The sequence below is a fragment of the Salmo trutta genome, unplaced genomic scaffold, assembly GCF_901001165.1.
Source record: "Salmo trutta unplaced genomic scaffold, fSalTru1.1, whole genome shotgun sequence".
NCBI lineage: Eukaryota > Metazoa > Chordata > Actinopteri > Salmoniformes > Salmonidae > Salmo > Salmo trutta.
The window spans coordinates 1,032,858-1,053,861 of NW_021822992.1; the positions used below are offsets into that span (position 1 = coordinate 1,032,858).

At 41.5% G+C, this 21,004-nt stretch overlaps 1 protein-coding gene across 1 annotated transcript in view; it reads right to left on the bottom strand.

The window, feature by feature from the left end:
• Positions 1-21,004, bottom strand: part of LOC115187885 (CUB and sushi domain-containing protein 3-like) — a 1,475,978-nt gene that overhangs the window by 890,474 nt on the left and 564,500 nt on the right.

Below are 21,004 nucleotides of genomic sequence, written 5' to 3' on the forward strand. Positions count from 1 at the left end.
TACTCCCTGTATATAGCTCCACATTGATCTGGTACTCCCTGTATATAGCTCCACATTGATCTGGTACTCCCTGTATATAGCCTCCACATTGACTCTGTAGCTCCCTGTATATAGCTCCACTTGATCTGGTACTCCCTGTATATAGCTCCACATTGATCTGGTACTCCCTGTATATAGCTCACATTGATCTGGTACTCCCTGGTATATAGCTCCACATTGATCTGGTACTCCCTGATATAGCTCCACATTGATCTGGTACTCCCTGTATATAGCTCCACATTGATCTGGTACTCCCTGTATATAGCTCCACATTGATCTCGGTACTACCCTGTAGAGCTCCACATTGATCTGGTACTCCCTGTATATAGCTCCACATTGATCCTGGTACTCCCTGTATATAGCTCACATTATCTGGTACTCCCTGTATATAGCTCCACATTGATCTGGTACTCCCTGTATATAGCTCCACATTGATCTGGTACTCTGTATATAGCTCACATTGATCTGTAACTCCCTTATATAGCTCCACATTGATCTGGTACCCCTGTATATAGCTCCACATTGATCTGGTACTCCCTGTATATAGCTCCACATTGATCTGGTACTCCCTGTATATAGCTCCACATTGATCTGGTACTCCCTGTATATAGCTCCACATTGATCTGTACCCTGTATATAGCTCCACATTGATCTGGTACTCCCTGTATATAGCTCCACATTGATCTGGTACTCCCTGTATATAGCTCCACATTGATCTGGTACTCCCTGTATATAGCTCCACATTGATCTGGTACTCCCTGTATATAGCTCCACATTGATTTGGTACTCCCTGTATATAGCTCCACATTGATCTGGTACTCCCTGTATATAGCTCCACATTGATCTGGTACTCCCTGTATATAGCTCCACATTGATCTGGTACTCCCCTGTATATAGCTCCACATTGATCTGGTACTACCCTGTATATAGCTCCACATTGATCTGGTACTCCCTGTATATAGCTCACATTGATCTGGTTACTCCCTGTATATAGCTCCACATTGATCTGGTTACTCCCTGTATATAGCTCCACATTGATCTGGTACTCCCTGTATATAGCTCCACATTGATCTGGTACTCCCTGTATATAGCTCCACATTGATCTGGGTACTCCCTGTATATAGCTCCACATTGATCTGGTACTCCCTGTATATAGCTCCACATTGATCTGGTACTAATGGCTCCAACTGATAGGTACTCCCTGTATATAGCTCCACATTGATCTGGTACTCCTGATATTAGCTCCACATTGATCTGGTACTCCCTGTATATAGCTCCACAATTGATCTGGTACTCCCTGTATATAGCTCCACATTGATCTGGTACTCCCTGTATATAGCTCCACATTGATCTGGTACTCCCTGTATATAGCTCCACATTGATCTGGTACTCCCTGTATATAGCTCCACATTGATCTGGTAACTCCCTGTATATAGCTCCACATTGATCTGGTACTCCCTGTATATAGCTCCACATTGATCTGGTACTCCCTGTATATAGCTCCACATTGATCTGGTACTCCCTGTATATAGCTCCACATTGATCTGGTACTCCCTGTATATAGCTCCACATTGATCTGGTACTCCCTGTATATAGCTCCACATTGATCTGGTACTCCCTGTATATAGCTCCACATTGATCTGGTACTCCCCTGTATATAGCTCCACATTGATCTGGTACTCCCTGTATATAGCTCCACATGATCTGGTACTCCCGTATATAGCTCCACATTGATCTGGCTACTCCTGTATATAGCTCCACATTGATCTGGTACTCCCTGTATAGCTCCACATTGATCTGGTACTCCCTGTATATAGCTCCACATTGATCTGGTACTTCCTGTATATAGCTCCACATTGATCTGGTACTCCCTGTATATAGCCTCCACATTGATCTGGTACTCCCTGTATATAGCTCCACATTGATCTGGTACTCCCTGTATATAGCTCCACATTGATCTGGTACTCCCTGTATATAGCTCCACATTGACTCTGTTTACTCCTGTATATAGCTCCACATTGATCTGGTACTCCCTGTCTTATAGCTCCACATTGATTGGTACTCCCTGTATATAGCTCCACAATTGATCTGGTACTCCCTGTATATAGCTCCACATTGATCTGGTATGGTACTCCCTGTATATAGCTCCACATTGATCTGGTACTCCCTGTATATAGCTCCACATTGATCTGGTACTCCCTGTATATAGCTCCACATTGATCTGGTACTTGTATATAGCTCCACATTGATCTGGTACTCCCTGTATAGCTCCACATTGATCTGGTACTCCCTGTATATAGCTCCACATTGATCTGGTACTCCCTGTATATAGCTCCACATTGGGTACTCCCTGTATATAGCTCCACATTGATCTGGTACTCCCTGTATATAGCTCCACATTGATCTGGTACTCCCTGTATATAGCTCCACATTGATCTGGTACCCTGTATAGCTCCACATTGATCTGGTACTTCCTGTATATAGCTCCACATTGATCTGGTACTCCCTGTATATAGCTCCACATTGATCTGTACTCCCTGTATATAGCTCCACATTGATCTGGTACTCCCTGTATATAGCTCCACATTGATCTGGTACTCCCTGTATATAGCTCCACATTGATCTGGTACTCCCTGTATATAGCTCCACATTGATCTGGTACTCCCTGTATATAGCTCCACATTGATCTGGTACTCCCTGTATATAGCTCCACATTGATCTGGTACTCCCTGTATATAGCTCCACATTGATCTGGTACTCCCTGTATATAGCTCCACATTGATCTGGTACTCCCTGTATATAAACTCAGCAAAAAAAGAAATGTCCCTTTTTCAGGACCCTGCCTTTCAAAGATAATTTGTAAAAATACAAATAACTTCACAGATCTTCAATGTAAAGGGTTTAAAAACACTGTTTCCCATACTTGTTCAATGAAACAAACAATTAATGAACATGCACCTGTGGAACGGTTGTTAAGACACTAACTGCTTACAGACGGTAGGCAATTAAGGTCACAGTTATGAAAACTTAGGACGCTAAAGAGGCCTTTCTACTGACTCTGAAAAACACCAAAAGAAAGATGCCCAGGGTCCCTGCTCATCTGCGTGAACGTGCCTTAGGCATGCGTATCATCCAAGATGGCGTAGCAGTCAGACATCTTTGTCTTGTCCCACGTAAATATCTTTTTATATCTTTTTCTTCGCATTCTTTTTAATATTTTTCCTAAACTTCAAAATACTCTCCTGCAACCCGCCTCACCCAATGTGGTGTCGATCTGTTTTTTTCTTAAGTATTTCTACTTACATCGGAACTGGATATCCCTCAACTGAAGCTAGCTAGCTAACTAGCTACCAGCTATCAGTCAGCTAACCACTGCTAGCGATCATCAGCTAACCTTTAGCTCGGAAAGCTCTCGCCAGTTTGTACAACGCGTTTCAAACCAGAGCATACCGGACCTATTTTTCTCTCCGTATCCCCGGATTCCTATCGCAAACTCTGAGCCCTTTTCATCTGGACCATCGCAGCTAGCTAACCGCAACCCGGGTTGACTACTCCTGGCTAACGTTTCCATCCCGGAGCAAGCACCAATTAGCCTGGAGCTAGCCCATGCTAGTCCCATCTCCCAGCGAGGGCTCCTGGGCTACTCCTGAAGCCCACTCCTCAGCTACAATATCCGGACCCCTTCTACTGCCGGTACGGCCTACTAGCTATCTAGAGCATATTGGACTGTTAGCTGATCGGCCAGTTTCTTGGACCACTATACCCATTTTGCCAATTGGATTTGGACTCCTCTGCTACTTGGAACCCTACTAATTCCACGACTGCTCTATCGACATCACCGCACAAGGAGGTAAAAACAGATATTTTCCCCCATCGCGACATCCCTCTAAGGCCCTTCTGCTAACTTGCTAGCCCCGGCCTGCTAACTGCTAGCTTGCTAGCCCCGGCCTGCTAACTGCTAGCTTGCTAGCCCCGGCCTGCTAACTGCTAGCTTGCTAGCCCCGGCCTGCTAACTGTCTGAATCGCTGTGTCCCCAGCCAGCCCAACCACTCACTGGACCCAAGCGATTCACTTGGCTGTGCATGCCTCTCCCTACTATCAAAATGCCTTGTCCATTACTGTTTTGGTTAGTGATTACTGTCTTATTTCACTGTAGAGCCTCTAGCCCTGCTCAATATGCCTTAACCAACCATGTTGTTCCACCTCCCACATATGCAATGACATCACCTGGTTTAAGATCTGGTACTGGTACTCCCTGTATATAGCTCCACATTGATCTGGTACTGGTACTCCCTGTATATAGCTCCACATTGATCTGGTACTGGTACTCCCTATATATAGCTCCACATTGATCTGCTACTGGTACTCCCTGTATATAGCTCCACATTGATCTGGTACTGGTACTCCCTGTATATAGCTCCACATTGATCTGGTACTGCTACTTCCTGTATATAGCTCCACATTGATCTGGTACTCCCTGTATATAGCTCCACATTGATCTGGTACTGCTACTCCCTGTATATAGCTCCACATTGATCTGGTACTGGTACTCCCTGTATATAGCTCCACATTGATCTGGTACTCCCTGTATATAGCTCCACATTGATCTGGTACTGCTACTTCCTGTATATAGCTCCACATTGATCTGGTACTGGTACTTCCTGTATATAGCTCCACATTGATCTGGTACTCCCTGTATATAGCTCCACATTGATCTGGTACTGCTACTTCCTGTATATAGCTCCACATTGATCTGGTACTGGTACTTCCTGTATATAGCTCCACATTGATCTGGTACTTCCTGTATATAGCTCCACATTGATCTGCTACTGCTACTTCCTGTATATAGCTCCACATTGATCTGGTACTGGTACTCCCTGTATATAGCTCCACATTGATCTGGTACTGCTACTTCCTGTATATAGCTCCACATTGATCTGGTACTGGTACTTCCTGTATATAGCTCCACATTGATCTGGTACTTCCTGTATATAGCTCCACATTGATCTGGTACTTCCTGTATATAGCTCCACATTGATCTGGTACTGGTACTTCCTGTATATAGCTCCACATTGATCTGGTACTTCCTGTATATTGCTCCACATTGATCTGGTACTTCCTGTATATAGCTCCACATTGATCTGGTACATCCTGTATATAGCTCCACATTGATCTGGTACATCCTGTATATAGCTCCACATTGATCTGGTACATCCTGTATATAGCTCCACATTGATCTGGTACTTCCTGTATATAGCTCCACATTGATCTGCTACTCCCTGTATATTGCTCCACATTGATCTGGTACTTCCTGTATATAGCTCCACATTGATCTGGTACTCCCTGTATATTGCTCCACATTGATCTGGTACTGGTACTTCCTGTATATAGCTCCACATTGATCTGGTACTGGTACTCCCTGTATATAGCTCCACATTGATCTGGTACTCCCTGTATATAGCTCCACATTGATCTGGTACTTCCTGTATATAGCTCCACATTGATCTGGTACTCCCTGTATATAGCTCCACATTGATCTGGTACTCCCTGTATATAGCTCCACATTGATCTGGTACTGGTACTCCCTGTATATAGCTCCACATTGATCTGCTACTGGTACTCCCTGTATATAGCTCCACATTGATCTGGTACTTCCTGTATATAGCTCCACATTGATCTGGTACTGGTACTCCCTGTATATAGCTCCACATTGATCTGCTACTGGTACTCCCTGTATATAGCTCCACATTGATCTGGTACTGGTACTCCCTGTATATAGCTCCACATTGATCTGGTACTGCTACTTCCTGTATATAGCTCCACATTGATCTGGTACTCCCTGTATATAGCTCCACATTGATCTGGTACTGCTACTTCCTGTATATAGCTCCACATTGATCTGGTACTGGTACTCCCTGTATATAGCTCCACATTGATCTGGTACTGCTACTTCCTGTATATAGCTCCACATTGATCTGATACTGGTACTTCCTGTATATAGCTCCACATTGATCTGGTACTTCCTGTATATAGCTCCACATTGATCTGGTACTTCCTGTATATAGCTCCACATTGATCTGGTACTGCTACTTCCTGTATATAGCTCCACATTGATCTGGTACTGGTACTTCCTGTATATAGCTCCACATTGATCTGGTACTTCCTGTATATAGCTCCACATTGATCTGGTACTTCCTGTATATAGCTCCACATTGATCTGGTACTTCCTGTATATAGCTCCACATTGATCTGGTACTCCCTGTATATAGCTCCACATTGATCTGGTACTGGTACTTCCTGTATATAGCTCCACATTGATCTGGTACTTCCTGTATATAGCTCCATATTGATCTGGTACTCCCTGTATATTGCTCCACATTGATCTGGTACTGGTACTTCCTGTATATAGCTCCACATTGATCTGGTACTGGTACTCCCTGTATATAGCTCCACATTGATCTGGTACTGGTACTCCCTGTATATAGCTCCACATTGATCTGGTACTCCCTGTATATAGCCCCACATTGATCTGGTACTTCCTGTATATAGCTCCACGTTGATCTGGTACTTCCTGTATGTAGCTCCACATTGATCTGGTACTTCCTGTATATAGCTCCACATTGATCTGCTACTTCCTGTATATAGTGTAATTTAACCTTATGGAATAATCATTGACCTGTTAACCCTCTAGTGTAATTTAACCTTTGACCTGTTAACCCTCTAGTGTAATTTAACCTTTGACCTGTTAATCCTCTAGTGTAATTTAACCTTTGACCTGTTAACCCTCTAGTGTAATTTAACCTTTGACCTGTTAACCCTCTAGTGTAATTTAGCACGTGCTTCTTCTTTTTGATTACCAACATCCGTTCTGTTGACACTCATTTGAACTTCCACTTTAGGTTAAATTTGAACTTTCCCTCCCCTCTAGGTTACATTTTAACCTTCTCTCTGAAAGTGAGGCTATTTTAGCACTGATTTGCATAATGATAACACGTGCCGTTAGTCATTCAGCCGTTAGTCATTCAGCCGTAGGATAGCCAAGGCAGACAAAACAGAGACGAGTCCAAAGGAAACTAGATCGTTGTGGAATCACCAAGTCAGTGGGTTATAACTACTGAAAATGGGTTATAACTACTGAAAATGGGTTATAACTACTACTGAAAATGGGTTATAACTACTAAAATGGGTTATAACTACTACTGAAAATGGGTTATAACTACTAAAAATGGGTTATAACTACTGAAAATGGGTTATAACTACTGAAAATGGGTTATAACTACTAAAATGGGTTATAACTACTACTGAAAATGGGTTATAACTACTAAAATGGGTTATAACTACTACTGAAAATGGGTTATAACTACTAAAAATGGGTTATAACTACTACTGAAAATGGGTTATAACTACTGAAAATGGGTTATAAACTACTGAAAATGGGTTATAACTACTAAAATGGGTTATAACTACTACTGAAAATGGGTTATAAACTACTGAAAATGGGTTATAACTACTGAAAATGGGTTATAACTACTACTGAAAATGGGTTATAACTACTAAAATGGGTTATAACTACTACTGAAAATGGGTTATAACTACTAAAAATGGGTTATAACTACTACTGAAAATGGGTTATAACTACTAAAAATGGGTTATAACTACTACTGAAAATGGGTTATAACTACTGAAAATGGGTTATAAACTACTGAAAATGGGTTATAACTACTAAAATGGGTTATAACTACTACTGAAAATGGGTTATAAACTACTGAAAATGGGTTATAACTACTGAAAATGGGTTATAACTACTACTGAAAATGGGTTATAACTACTGAAAATGGGTTATAACTACTACTGAAAATGGGTTATAACTACTAAAAATGGGTTATAACTACTACTGAAAATGGGTTATAACTACTGAAAATGGGTTATAACTACTGAAAATGGGTTATAAACTACTGAAAATGGGTTATAACTACTAAAAATGGGTTATAACTACTGGAAATGGGTTATAACTACTGAAAATGGGTTATAACTACTGGAAATGGCAGTAGAGTCCTAGTTGACTTTATAACAACACTTACTAGATTTTTCTTCCGAGTGGCTTAAATATTGAACAAAGATCCCTTTCGTTGACATTTGAATACTGTTTCATCATAATTGTCAGTATCTTGCAGTATCTGCTGTTAACGCGTGACACTGTCTTTATCTTGTGGTTTCAGCAGAGCCGGGGCCAGCATCAGGTCTAGAGAGTACAGGGTTTGTTGAGGCATTTCCTGTGCATGTCGTTCTACTGTCTGTGGGAGTCATTCTAGCCCCAGAGTCACTGTCTAGTCACTGTGCAGCGGCAGTAGCAACAATATCAGATCCCTCCATGGAGCTGGGGAACGAGGTGAGAACCAGGCACATTGTGTGACGAACATAACAGACCCTGACGAGAGTCAAGAAGGAGAGGAAGGATGTTCTGAAAGGCCTTGGTCGCCGTCCAAAAAGGCCCCCTTATTCTCTATAGTACACTACTATAGACCAGGGCCCTATGGTAACACTTTATATAGTACACTACTATAGACCAGGGTCCTATGGTAACACTGGGCTTTATATAGTACACTACTATAGACCAGGGCCCTACGGTAACACTTTATATAGTACACTACTATAGACCAGGGTCCTATGGTAACACTGGGCTTTATATAGTACACTACTATAGACCAGGGTCCTATGGTAACACTGGGCTTTATATAGTACACTACTATAGACCAGGGCCCTACGGTAACACTTTATATAGTACACTACTATAGACCAGGGTCCTATGGTAACACTGGGCTTTATATAGTACACTACTATAGACCAGGGTCCTATGGTAACACTTTATATAGTACACTACTATAGACCAGGGTCCTATGGTAACACTTTATATAGTACACTACTATAGACCAGGGCCCTATGGTAACACTGGGCTTTATATAGTACACTACTATAGACCAGGGCCCTATGGTAACACTGGGCTTTATATAGTACACTACTATAGACCAGGGCCCTATGGTAACACTTTATATAGTACACTACTATAGACCAGGGTCCTATGGTAACACTTTATATAGTACACTACTATAGACCAGGGCCCTATGGTAACACTGGGCTTTATATAGTACACTACTATAGACCAGGGTCCTATGGTAACACTTTATATAGTACACTACTATAGACCAGGGCCCTATGGTAACACTTTATATAGTACACTACTATAGACCAGGGCCCTATGGTAACACTGGGCTTTATATAGTACACTACTATAGACCAGGGCCCTATGGTAACACTGGGCTTTATATAGTACACTACTATAGACCAGGGCCCTATGGTAACACTTTATATAGTACACTACTATAGACCAGGGCCCTATGGTAACACTGGGCTTCATATAGTACACTACTATAGACCAGGGCCCAATGGTAATACTTTATATAGTACACTACTATAGACCAGGGCCCTACGGTAACACTTTATATAGTACACTACTATAGACCAGGGCCCTATGGTAACACTGGGCTTTATATAGTACACTACTATAGACCAGGGCCCTACGGTAACACTTTATATAGTACACTACTATAGACCAGGGCCCTACAGTAACACTGGGCTTTATATAGTACACTACTATAGACCAGGGTCCTACGGTAACACTTTATATAGTACACTACTATAGACCAGGGCCCTACGGTAACACTTTATATAGTACACTACTATAGACCAGGGCCCTATGGTAACACTGGGCTTTATATAGTACACTACTATAGACCAGGGCCCTACGGTAACACTGGGCTTTATATAGTACACTACTATAGACCAGGGCCCTACGGTAACACTTTATATAGTACACTACTATAGACCAGGGTCCTACGGTAACACTGGGCTTTATATAGTACACTACTATAGACCAGGGCCCTACGGTAACAATTCATATAGTACACTACTATAGACCAGGGCCCTATGGTAACACTGGGCTTTATATAGTACACTACTATAGACCAGGGCCCTACGGTAACACTTTATATAGTACACTACTATAGACCAGGGCCCTATGGTAACACTGGGCTTTATATAGTACACTACTATAGACCAGGGTCCTATGGTAACACTTTATATAGTACACTACTATAGACCAGGGCCCTATGGTAACACTTTATATAGTACACTACTATAGACCAGGGCCCTATGGTAACACTTTATATAGTACACTACTATAGACCAAGGCCCTATTCCCTATATAGTACACTACTATAGACCAGGGCCCTATGGTAACACTGGGCTTTATATAGTACACTACTATAGACCAGGGCCCTATGGTAACACTTTATATAGTACACTACTATAGACCAGGGCCCTACGGTAACACTTTATATAGTACACTACTATAGACCAGGGCCCTACGGTAACACTTTATATAGTACACTACTATAGACCAGGGCCCTATGGTAACACTGGGCTTTATATAGTACACTACTATAGACCAGGGCCCTACGGTAACACTGGGCTTTATATAGTACACTACTATAGACCAGGGCCCTACGGTAACACTGGGCTTTATATAGTACACTACTATAGACCAGGGCCCTATGGTAACACTGGGCTTTATATAGTACACTACTATAGACCAGGGCCCTACGGTAACACTTTATATAGTACACTACTATAGACCAGGGCCCTACGGTAACACTTTATATAGTACACTACTATAGACCAGGGCCCTACGGTAACACTTTATATAGTACACTACTATAGACCAGGGCCCTACGGTAACACTTTATATAGTACACTACTATAGACCAGGGCCCTACGGTAACACTTTATATAGTACACTACTATAGACCAGGGCCCTACGGTAACAATTCATATAGTACACTACTATAGACCAGGGCCCTATGGTAACACTGGGCTTTATATAGTACACTACTATAGACCAGGGCCCTACGGTAACACTTTATATAGTACACTACTATAGACCAGGGCCCTATGGTAACACTTTATATAGTACACTACTATAGACCAGGGCCCTACGGTAACACTTTATATAGTACACTACTATAGACCAGGGTCCTATGGTAACACTTTATATAGTACACTACTATAGACCAGGGCCCTATGGTAACACTTTATATAGTACACTACTATAGACCAAGGCCCTATTCCCTATATAGTACACTACTATAGACCAGGGCCCTATGGTAACACTGGGCTTTATATAGTACACTACTATAGACCAGGGCCCTATGGTAACACTTTATATAGTACACTACTATAGACCAGGGCCCTACGGTAACACTTTATATAGTACACTACTATAGACCAGGGCCCTACGGTAACACTTTATATAGTACACTACTATAGACCAGGGCCCTATGGTAACACTGGGCTTTATATAGTACACTACTATAGACCAGGGCCCTACGGTAACACTGGGCTTTATATAGTACACTACTATAGACCAGGGCCCTACGGTAACACTGGGCTTTATATAGTACACTACTATAGACCAGGGCCCTATGGTAACACTGGGCTTTATATAGTACACTACTATAGACCAGGGCCCTACGGTAACACTTTATATAGTACACTACTATAGACCAGGGCCCTACGGTAACACTTTATATAGTACACTACTATAGACCAGGGCCCTACGGTAACACTTTATATAGTACACTACTATAGACCAGGGCCCTACGGTAACACTTTATATAGTACACTACTATAGACCAGGGTCCTATGGTAACACTGGGCTTTATATAGTACACTACTATAGACCAGGGCCCTACGGTAACACTGGGCTTTATATAGTACACTACTATAGACCAGGGCCCTATGGTAACACTGGGCTTTATATAGTACACTACTATAGACCAGGGCCCTACGGTAACACTGGGCTTTATATAGTACACTACTATAGACCAGGGCCCTACTGTAACACTTTATATAGTACACTACTATAGACCAGGGTCCTATGGTAACACTTTATATAGTACACTACTATAGACCAGGGCCCTATGGTAACACTGGGCTTTATATAGTACACTACTATAGACCAGGGCCCTACGGTAACACTTTATATAGTACACTACTATAGACCAGGGCCCTATGGTAACACTTTATATAGTACACTACTATAGACCAGGGCCCTACGGTAACACTGGGCTTTATATAGTACACTACTATAGACCAGGGCCCTACGGTAACACTTTATATAGTACACTACTATAGACCAGGGCCCTATGGTAACACTGGGCTTTATATAGTACACTACTATAGACCAGGGTCCTACGGTAACACTTTATATAGTACACTACTATAGACCAGGGCCCTATGGTAACACTGGGCTTTATATAGTACACTACTATAGACCAGGGCCCTATGGTAACACTGGGCTTTATATAGTACACTACTATAGACCAGGGCCCTACGGTAACACTTTATATAGTATACTACTATAGACCAGGGCCCTACGGTAACACTGGGCTTTATATAGTACACTACTATAGACCAGGGTCCTACGGTAACACTTTATATAGTACACTACTATAGACCAGGGCCCTACGGTAACACTTTATATAGTACACTACTATAGACCAGGGCCCTATGGTAACACTGGGCTTTATATAGTACACTACTATAGACCAGGGCCCTACGGTAACACTTTATATAGTACACTACTATAGACCAGGGCCCTATGGTAACACTTTATATAGTACACAACTATAGACCAGGGCCCTACGGTAACACTTTATATAGTACACTACTATAGACCAGGGTCTTATGGTAACACTTTATATAGTACACTACTATAGACCAGGGCCCTATGGTAACACTTTATATAGTACACTACTATAGACCAAGGCCCTATTCCCTATATAGTACACTACTATAGACCAGGGCCCTATGGTAACACTGGGCTTTATATAGTACACTACTATAGACCAGGGCCCTATGGTAACACTTTATATAGTACACTACTATAGACCAGGGCCCTACGGTAACACTTTATATAGTACACTACTATAGACCAGGGCCCTACGGTAACACTTTATATAGTACACTACTATAGACCAGGGCCCTATGGTAACACTGGGCCTTATATAGTACACTACTATAGACCAGGGCCCTACGGTAACACTGGGCTTTATATAGTACACTACTATAGACCAGGGCCCTACGGTAACACTGGGCTTTATATAGTACACTACTATAGACCAGGGCCCTACGGTAACACTTTATATAGTACACTACTATAGACCAGGGCCCTACGGTAACACTTTATATAGTACACTACTATAGACCAGGGCCCTATGGTAACACTGGGCTTTATATAGTACACTACTATAGACCAGGGCCCTATGGTAACACTTTATATAGTACACTACTATAGACCAGGGTCCTATGGTAACACTGGGCTTTATATAGTACACTACTATAGACCAGGGCCCTACGGTAACACTGGGCTTTATATAGTACACTACTATAGACCAGGGCCCTATGGTAACACTGGGCTTTATATAGTACACTACTATAGACCAGGGCCCTACGGTAACACTGGGCTTTATATAGTACACTACTATAGACCAGGGCCCTACGGTAACACTTTATATAGTACACTACTATAGACCAGGGTCCTATGGTAACACTTTATATAGTACACTACTATAGACCAGGGCCCTATGGTAACACTGGGCTTTATATAGTACACTACTATAGACCAGGGCCCTACGGTAACACTTTATATAGTACACTACTATAGACCAGGGTCCTACGGTAACACTTTATATAGTACACTACTATAGACCAGGGCCCTATGGTAACACTGGGCTTTATATAGTACACTACTATAGACCAGGGTCCTATGGTAACACTTTATATAGTACACTACTATAGACCAGGGCCCTACGGTAACACTTTATATAGTACACTACTATAGACCAGGGTCCTACGGTAACACTTTATATAGTACACTACTATAGACCAGGGCCCTATGGTAACACTTTATATAGTACACTACTATAGACCAGGGCCCTATGGTAACACTGGGCTTTATATAGTACACTACTATAGACCAGGGTCCTATGGTAACACTTTATATAGTACACTACTATAGACCAGGGCCCTACGGTAACACTTTATATAGTACACTACTATAGACCAGGGCCCTATGGTAACACTGGGCTTTATATAGTACACTACTATAGACCAGGGCCCTACGGTAACACTTTATATAGTACACTACTATAGACCAGGGCCCTACGGTAACACTGGACTTTATATAGTACACTACTATAGACCAGGGCCCTACGGTAACACTTTATATAGTACACTACTATAGACCAGGGCCCTATGGTAACACTGGGCTTTATATAGTACACTACTATAGACCAGGGCCCTATGGTAACACTGGGCTTTATATAGTACACTACTATAGACCAGGGCCCTACGGTAACACTTCATATAGTACACTACTATAGACCAGGGCCCTATGGTAACACTTTATATAGTACACTACTATAGACCAGGGCCCTACGGTAACACTGGGCTTTATATAGTACACTACTATAGACCAGGGCCCTACGGTAACACTGGGCTTTATATAGTACACTACTATAGACCAGGGCCCTACGGTAACACTTTATATAGTACACTACTATAGACCAGGGCCCTACGGTAACACTTTATATAGTACACTACTATAGACCAGGGCCCTATGGTAACACTTTATATAGTACACTACTATAGACCAGGGCCCTATGGTAACACTGGGCTTTATATAGTACACTACTATAGACCAGGGCCCTACGGTAACACTGGGCTTTATATAGTACACTACTATAGACCAGGGCCCTATGGTAACACTGGGCCTTATATAGTACACTACTATAGACCAGGGCCCTACGGTAACACTGGGCTTTATATAGTACACTACTATAGACCAGGGCCCTACGGTAACACTGGGCTTTATATAGTACACTACTATAGACCAGGGCCCTACGGTAACACTTTATATAGTACACTACTATAGACCAGGGCCCTACGGTAACACTTTATATAGTACACTACTATAGACCAGGGCCCTATGGTAACACTGGGCTTTATATAGTACACTACTATAGACCAGGGCCCTATGGTAACACTTTATATAGTACACTACTATAGACCAGGGTCCTATGGTAACACTGGGCTTTATAAAGTACACTACTATAGACCAGGGCCCTACGGTAACACTGGGCTTTATATAGTACACTACTATAGACCAGGGCCCTATGGTAACACTGGGCTTTATATAGTACACTACTATAGACCAGGGCCCTACGGTAACACTGGGCTTTATATAGTACACTACTATAGACCAGGGCCCTACGGTAACACTTTATATAGTACACTACTATAGACCAGGGTCCTATGGTAACACTTTATATAGTACACTACTATAGACCAGGGTCCTATGGTAACACTTTATATAGTACACTACTATAGACCAGGGCCCTATGGTAACACTTTATATAGTACACTACTATAGACCAAGGCCCTATTCCCTATATAGTACACTACTATAGACCAGGGCCCTATGGTAACACTGGGCTTTATATAGTACACTACTATAGACCAGGGTCCTATGGTAACACTTTATATAGTACACTACTATAGACCAGGGCCCTACGGTAACACTTTATATAGTACACTACTATAGACCAGGGTCCTACGGTAACACTTTATATAGTACACTACTATAGACCAGGGCCCTATGGTAACACTTTATATAGTACACTACTATAGACCAGGGCCCTATGGTAACACTGGGCTTTATATAGTACACTACTATAGACCAGGGTCCTATGGTAACACTTTATATAGTACACTACTATAGACCAGGGCCCTATGGTAACACTGGGCTTTATATAGTACACTACTATAGACCAGGGCCCTACGGTAACACTTTATATAGTACACTACTATAGACCAGGGCCCTACGGTAACACTGGACTTTATATAGTACACTACTATAGACCAGGGCCCTACGGTAACACTTTATATAGTACACTACTATAGACCAGGGCCCTATGGTAACACTGGGCTTTATATAGTACACTACTATAGACCAGGGCCCTATGGTAACACTTTATATAGTACACTACTATAGACCAGGGCCCTACGGTAACACTGGGCTTTATATAGTACACTACTATAGACCAGGGCCCTACGGTAACACTGGGCTTTATATAGTACACTACTATAGACCAGGGCCCTACGGTAACACTTTATATAGTACACTACTATAGACCAGGGCCCTACGGTAACACTTTATATAGTACACTACTATAGACCAGGGCCCTATGGTAACACTTTATATAGTACACTACTATAGACCAGGGCCCTATGGTAACACTGGGCTTTATATAGTACACTACTATAGACCAGGGCCCTACGGTAACACTGGGCTTTATATAGTACACTACTATAGACCAGGGCCCTATGGTAACACTTTATATAGTACACTACTATAGACCAGGGCCCTACGGTAACACTGGGCTTTATATAGTACACTACTATAGACCAGGGCCCTATGGTAACACTGGGCTTTATATAGTACACTACTATAGACCAGGGCCCTACGGTAACACTTTATATAGTACACTACTATAGACCAGGGCCCTACGGTAACACTTTATATAGTACACTACTATAGACCAAGGCCCTATTCCCTATATAGTGCACTACTATAGACCAAGGCCCTATTCCCTATATAGTGCACTACTTTAGACCAAGGCCCTATTCCCTATATAGTGCACTACTTTAGACCAGGGCCCTATTCCCTATATAGAGCACTACTATAGACCAGGGCCCTATTCCCTATATAGAGCACTACTATAGACCAGGGCCCTATTCCCTATATAGTGCACTACTTTTGGGCTGGTAAAAAAAGCAGTGTACTACGTAGGGGATAGGGGTTGTCGTTTAGGATGTTTGTCATCTCTACGTCGGGACAGAGAGGTTGCCAGTGGATCTGTAGATGCTGCCAAAGACAAGAGGATTTAAATCGTAGCTCGACCCCTAACCAGCAGCTATCCGACTGGGTTTTTTTAAGAGATAAGATGTTCTGGTTAGATTGCAGTGATTTTTAAACAGGCAGATTGTTGATAAGTGTCCACATCTGAACATTTGACATCCATTGTTCTTGTTTGATGTTGTGATACCCCCCCCCCCCTTTTTATTTTTTTAATGAGGACTCGCTTCTGTAATCATCTTTTTAAATGTTTTCATCAATGTGTCTCTCAGAGGAGATGTCAACTTTTTCCACTCTCTCAAATTAGCACGCAGCTTCGCAAATCTTCTTTAATTGCGGTGTTTTGATTAATAATATGTAACGCTGTTTCGTTGATTGTAAAATTGTAGTTAGTTGCATCATTCGGAAATATGTAATATCGCTGCTGTTTTCTCAAAACTATTGCAAGTCAATATAATACAGTCTGTTTGGAGGTCAATATAATACAGTCTGCTGGAGGTCAATATAATACAGTCTGTTGGAGGTCAATATAATACAGTCTGTTGGAGGTCAATATAATACAGTCTGTTGGAGGTCAATATAATACAGTCTGTTGGAGGTCAATATAATACAGTCTGTTGGTCAATATAATACAGTCTGTTGGAGGTCAATATAATACAGTCTGTTGGAGGTCAATATAATACAGTCTGTTGGTCAATATAATACAGTCTGATGGTCAATATAATACAGTCTGCTGGAGGTCAATATAATACAGTCTGTTGGAGGTCAATATAATACAGTCTGTTGGAGGTCAATATAATACAGTCTGTTGGAGGTCAATATAATACAGTCTGTTGGTCAATATAATACAGTCTGTTGGTCAATATAATACAGTCTGCTGGAGGTCAATATAATACAGTCTGCTGGAGGTCAATATAATACAGTCTGTTGGTCAATATAATACAGTCTGTTGGTCAATATATACAGTCTGTTGGTCAATATAATACAGTCTGTTGGAGGTCAATATAATACAGTCTGTTGGAGGTCAATATAATACAGTCTGTTGGAGGTCAATATAATACAGTCTGTTGGTCAATATAATACAGTCTGTTGGAGGTCAATATAATACAGTCTGTTGGAGGTCAATATAATACAGTCTGTTGGAGGTCAATATAATACAGTCTCATGGAGGTCAATATAATACAGTCTGTTGGTCAATATAATACAGTCTGTTGGTCAATATAATACAGTCTGTTGGAGGTCAATATAATACAGTCTGTTGGAGGTCAATATAATACAGTCTGATGGTCAATATAATACAGTCTGTTGGAGGTCAATATAATACAGTCTGTTGGAGGTCAATATAATACAGTCTGTTGGAGGTCAATATAATACAGTCTGTTGGAGGTCAATATAATACAGTCTGTTGGAGGTCAATATAATACAGTCTGTTGGTCAATATATACAGTCTGGAGGTCAATATAATACAGTCTGGAGGTCAATATAATACAGTCTGTTGGTCAATATAATACAGTCTGTTGGAGGTCAATATAATACAGTCTGCTGGAGGTCAATATAATACAGTCTGCTGGAGGTCAATATAATACAGTCTGCTGGAGGTCAATATAATACAGTCTGTTGGAGGTCAATATAATACAGTCTGTTGGAGGTCAATATAATACAGTCTGATGGTCAATATAATACAGTCTGTTGGAGGTCAATATAATACAGTCTGTTGGAGGTCAATATAATACAGTCTGTTGGAGGTCAATATAATACAGTCTGTTGGAGGTCAATATAATACAGTCTGTTGGAGGTCAATATAATACAGTCTGTTGGTCAATATATACAGTCTGGAGGTCAATATAATACAGTCTGGAGGTCAATATAATACAGTCTGTTGGTCAATATAATACAGTCTGTTGGAGGTCAATATAATACAGTCTGCTGGAGGTCAATATAATACAGTCTGCTGGAGGTCAATATAATACAGTCTGTTGGAGGTCAATATAATACAGTCTGTTGGAGGTCAATATAATACAGTCTGTTGGAGGTCAATATAATACAGTCTGTTGGAGATCAATATAATACAGTCTGTTGGTCAATATAATACAGTCTGTTGGTCAATATAATACAGTCTGCTGGTCAATATAATACAGTCTGTTGGAGGTCAATATAATACAGTCTGTTGGAGGTCAATATAATACAGTCTGTTGGAGGTCAATATAATACAGTCTGTTGGTCAATATAATACAGTCTGTTGGAGGTCAATATAATACAGTCTGTTGGAGGTCAATATAATACAGTCTGTTGGAGGTCAATATAATACAGTCTGTTGGAGGTCAATATAATACAGTCTGTTGGAGGTCAATATAATACAGTCTGTTGGTCAATATAATACAGTCTGTTGTAGGTCAATATAATACAGTCTGTTGGAGGTCAATATAATATAGTCTGTTGGAGGTCAATATAATACAGTCTGTTGGAGGTCAATATAATATAGTCTGTTGGAGGTCAATATAATACAGTCTGTTGGAGGTCAATATAATACAGTCTGTTGGAGGTCAATATAATACAGTCTGTTGGAGGTCAATATAATACAGTCTGTTGGAGGTCAATATAATACAGTCTGTTGGTCAATATAATACAGTCTGTTGGTCAATATAATACAGTCTGTTGGAGGTCAATATAATACAGTCTGTTAGAGGTCAATATAATACAGTCTGTTGGTCAATATAATACAGTCTGTTGGTCAATATAATACAGTCTGTTGGTCAATATAATACAGTCTGTTGGAGGTCAATATAATACAGTGGACCAAGACTCAGCGGGTATGTGAATGCTCATTTTATTCACCAAAACAAAACACGAAAACGATAAACGGACGACAAAACAGTCTTGTAGGCAACACAAGAAACAATCTCCCACAAACCTCAAAACAAACACACTCCTAAATGTATGACCTTCAATCAAAGGCATCGATAGACAGCTGCCTCCAATTGAAGGACCCAATCCCAAATACTAAACATAGAAATAAACACCCTAGAAACAGACATAGAACTGTACAACATAGAACTAAACTTAAAACCCAGGAAACATAAATAAAACGCCCCTCTACATAAACACACACTCAAAACCATATAAAACAAACACCCCCTGCCACGTCCTGACCAAACTATAATAACAAATAACCCCTTTACTGGTCAGGACGTGACAGTCTGCTTAGTGTTGAAGTGGATGGTATTTATTTGTCACATGCGCCGAATACAACAGGTGTAGACCTTAACGTGAAATGCTTACTTACAAGCCCTTAACCAACAATGCAGATGTGTTGTTGCCTACCCTTACCACCTGGGGGCGGCCCATCAGGAAGTCCAGGATCCACAGCTATTTTTAGGTCTCCCCAGAGATGTTCGATCGGGTTCAAGTCCGGGCTTTGGCTAGGCCACTCAAGGACATTCAGAGATTTGTCCCTAAACCACTCCTGTGTCGTCTGGGCTTTGTTCTTAGGGTTGTTATCCTGTTGGAAGGTGAATCTTTGCCCCAGTCTGAGGTCCTGAGTGCTCTGGAGCAGGTTTACATCAAGGATCTCTCTGTGTAATTTGCTCCTTCATCTTTCCCTTGATCCTGACTAGTCTCCCAGTCCCTGCCACTGAAAAACACCTCTACAGCATGATACTGCCACCACCATGCTTCACCGTAGGGATGGTGCCAGGTTCCTCCAGACGTGATGCTTGGCATTCAGGTCAAAAAGTTCAATCCTGGTTTCATCAAACCAGAGAATCTTGTTTCTCATGGTCCAAGAGTATTTTAGGTGCCTTTTGGCAAACTCCAAGCAGGCTGTCATGTGCCTTTTACTGAGGAGTGGCTTCCGTCCGGACACTCTACCATAAAGGCTTGATTGGTGGAGTGCTGTAGAGATGCTTGTCCTTCTGGAAGGTTCTCCCATCTCCA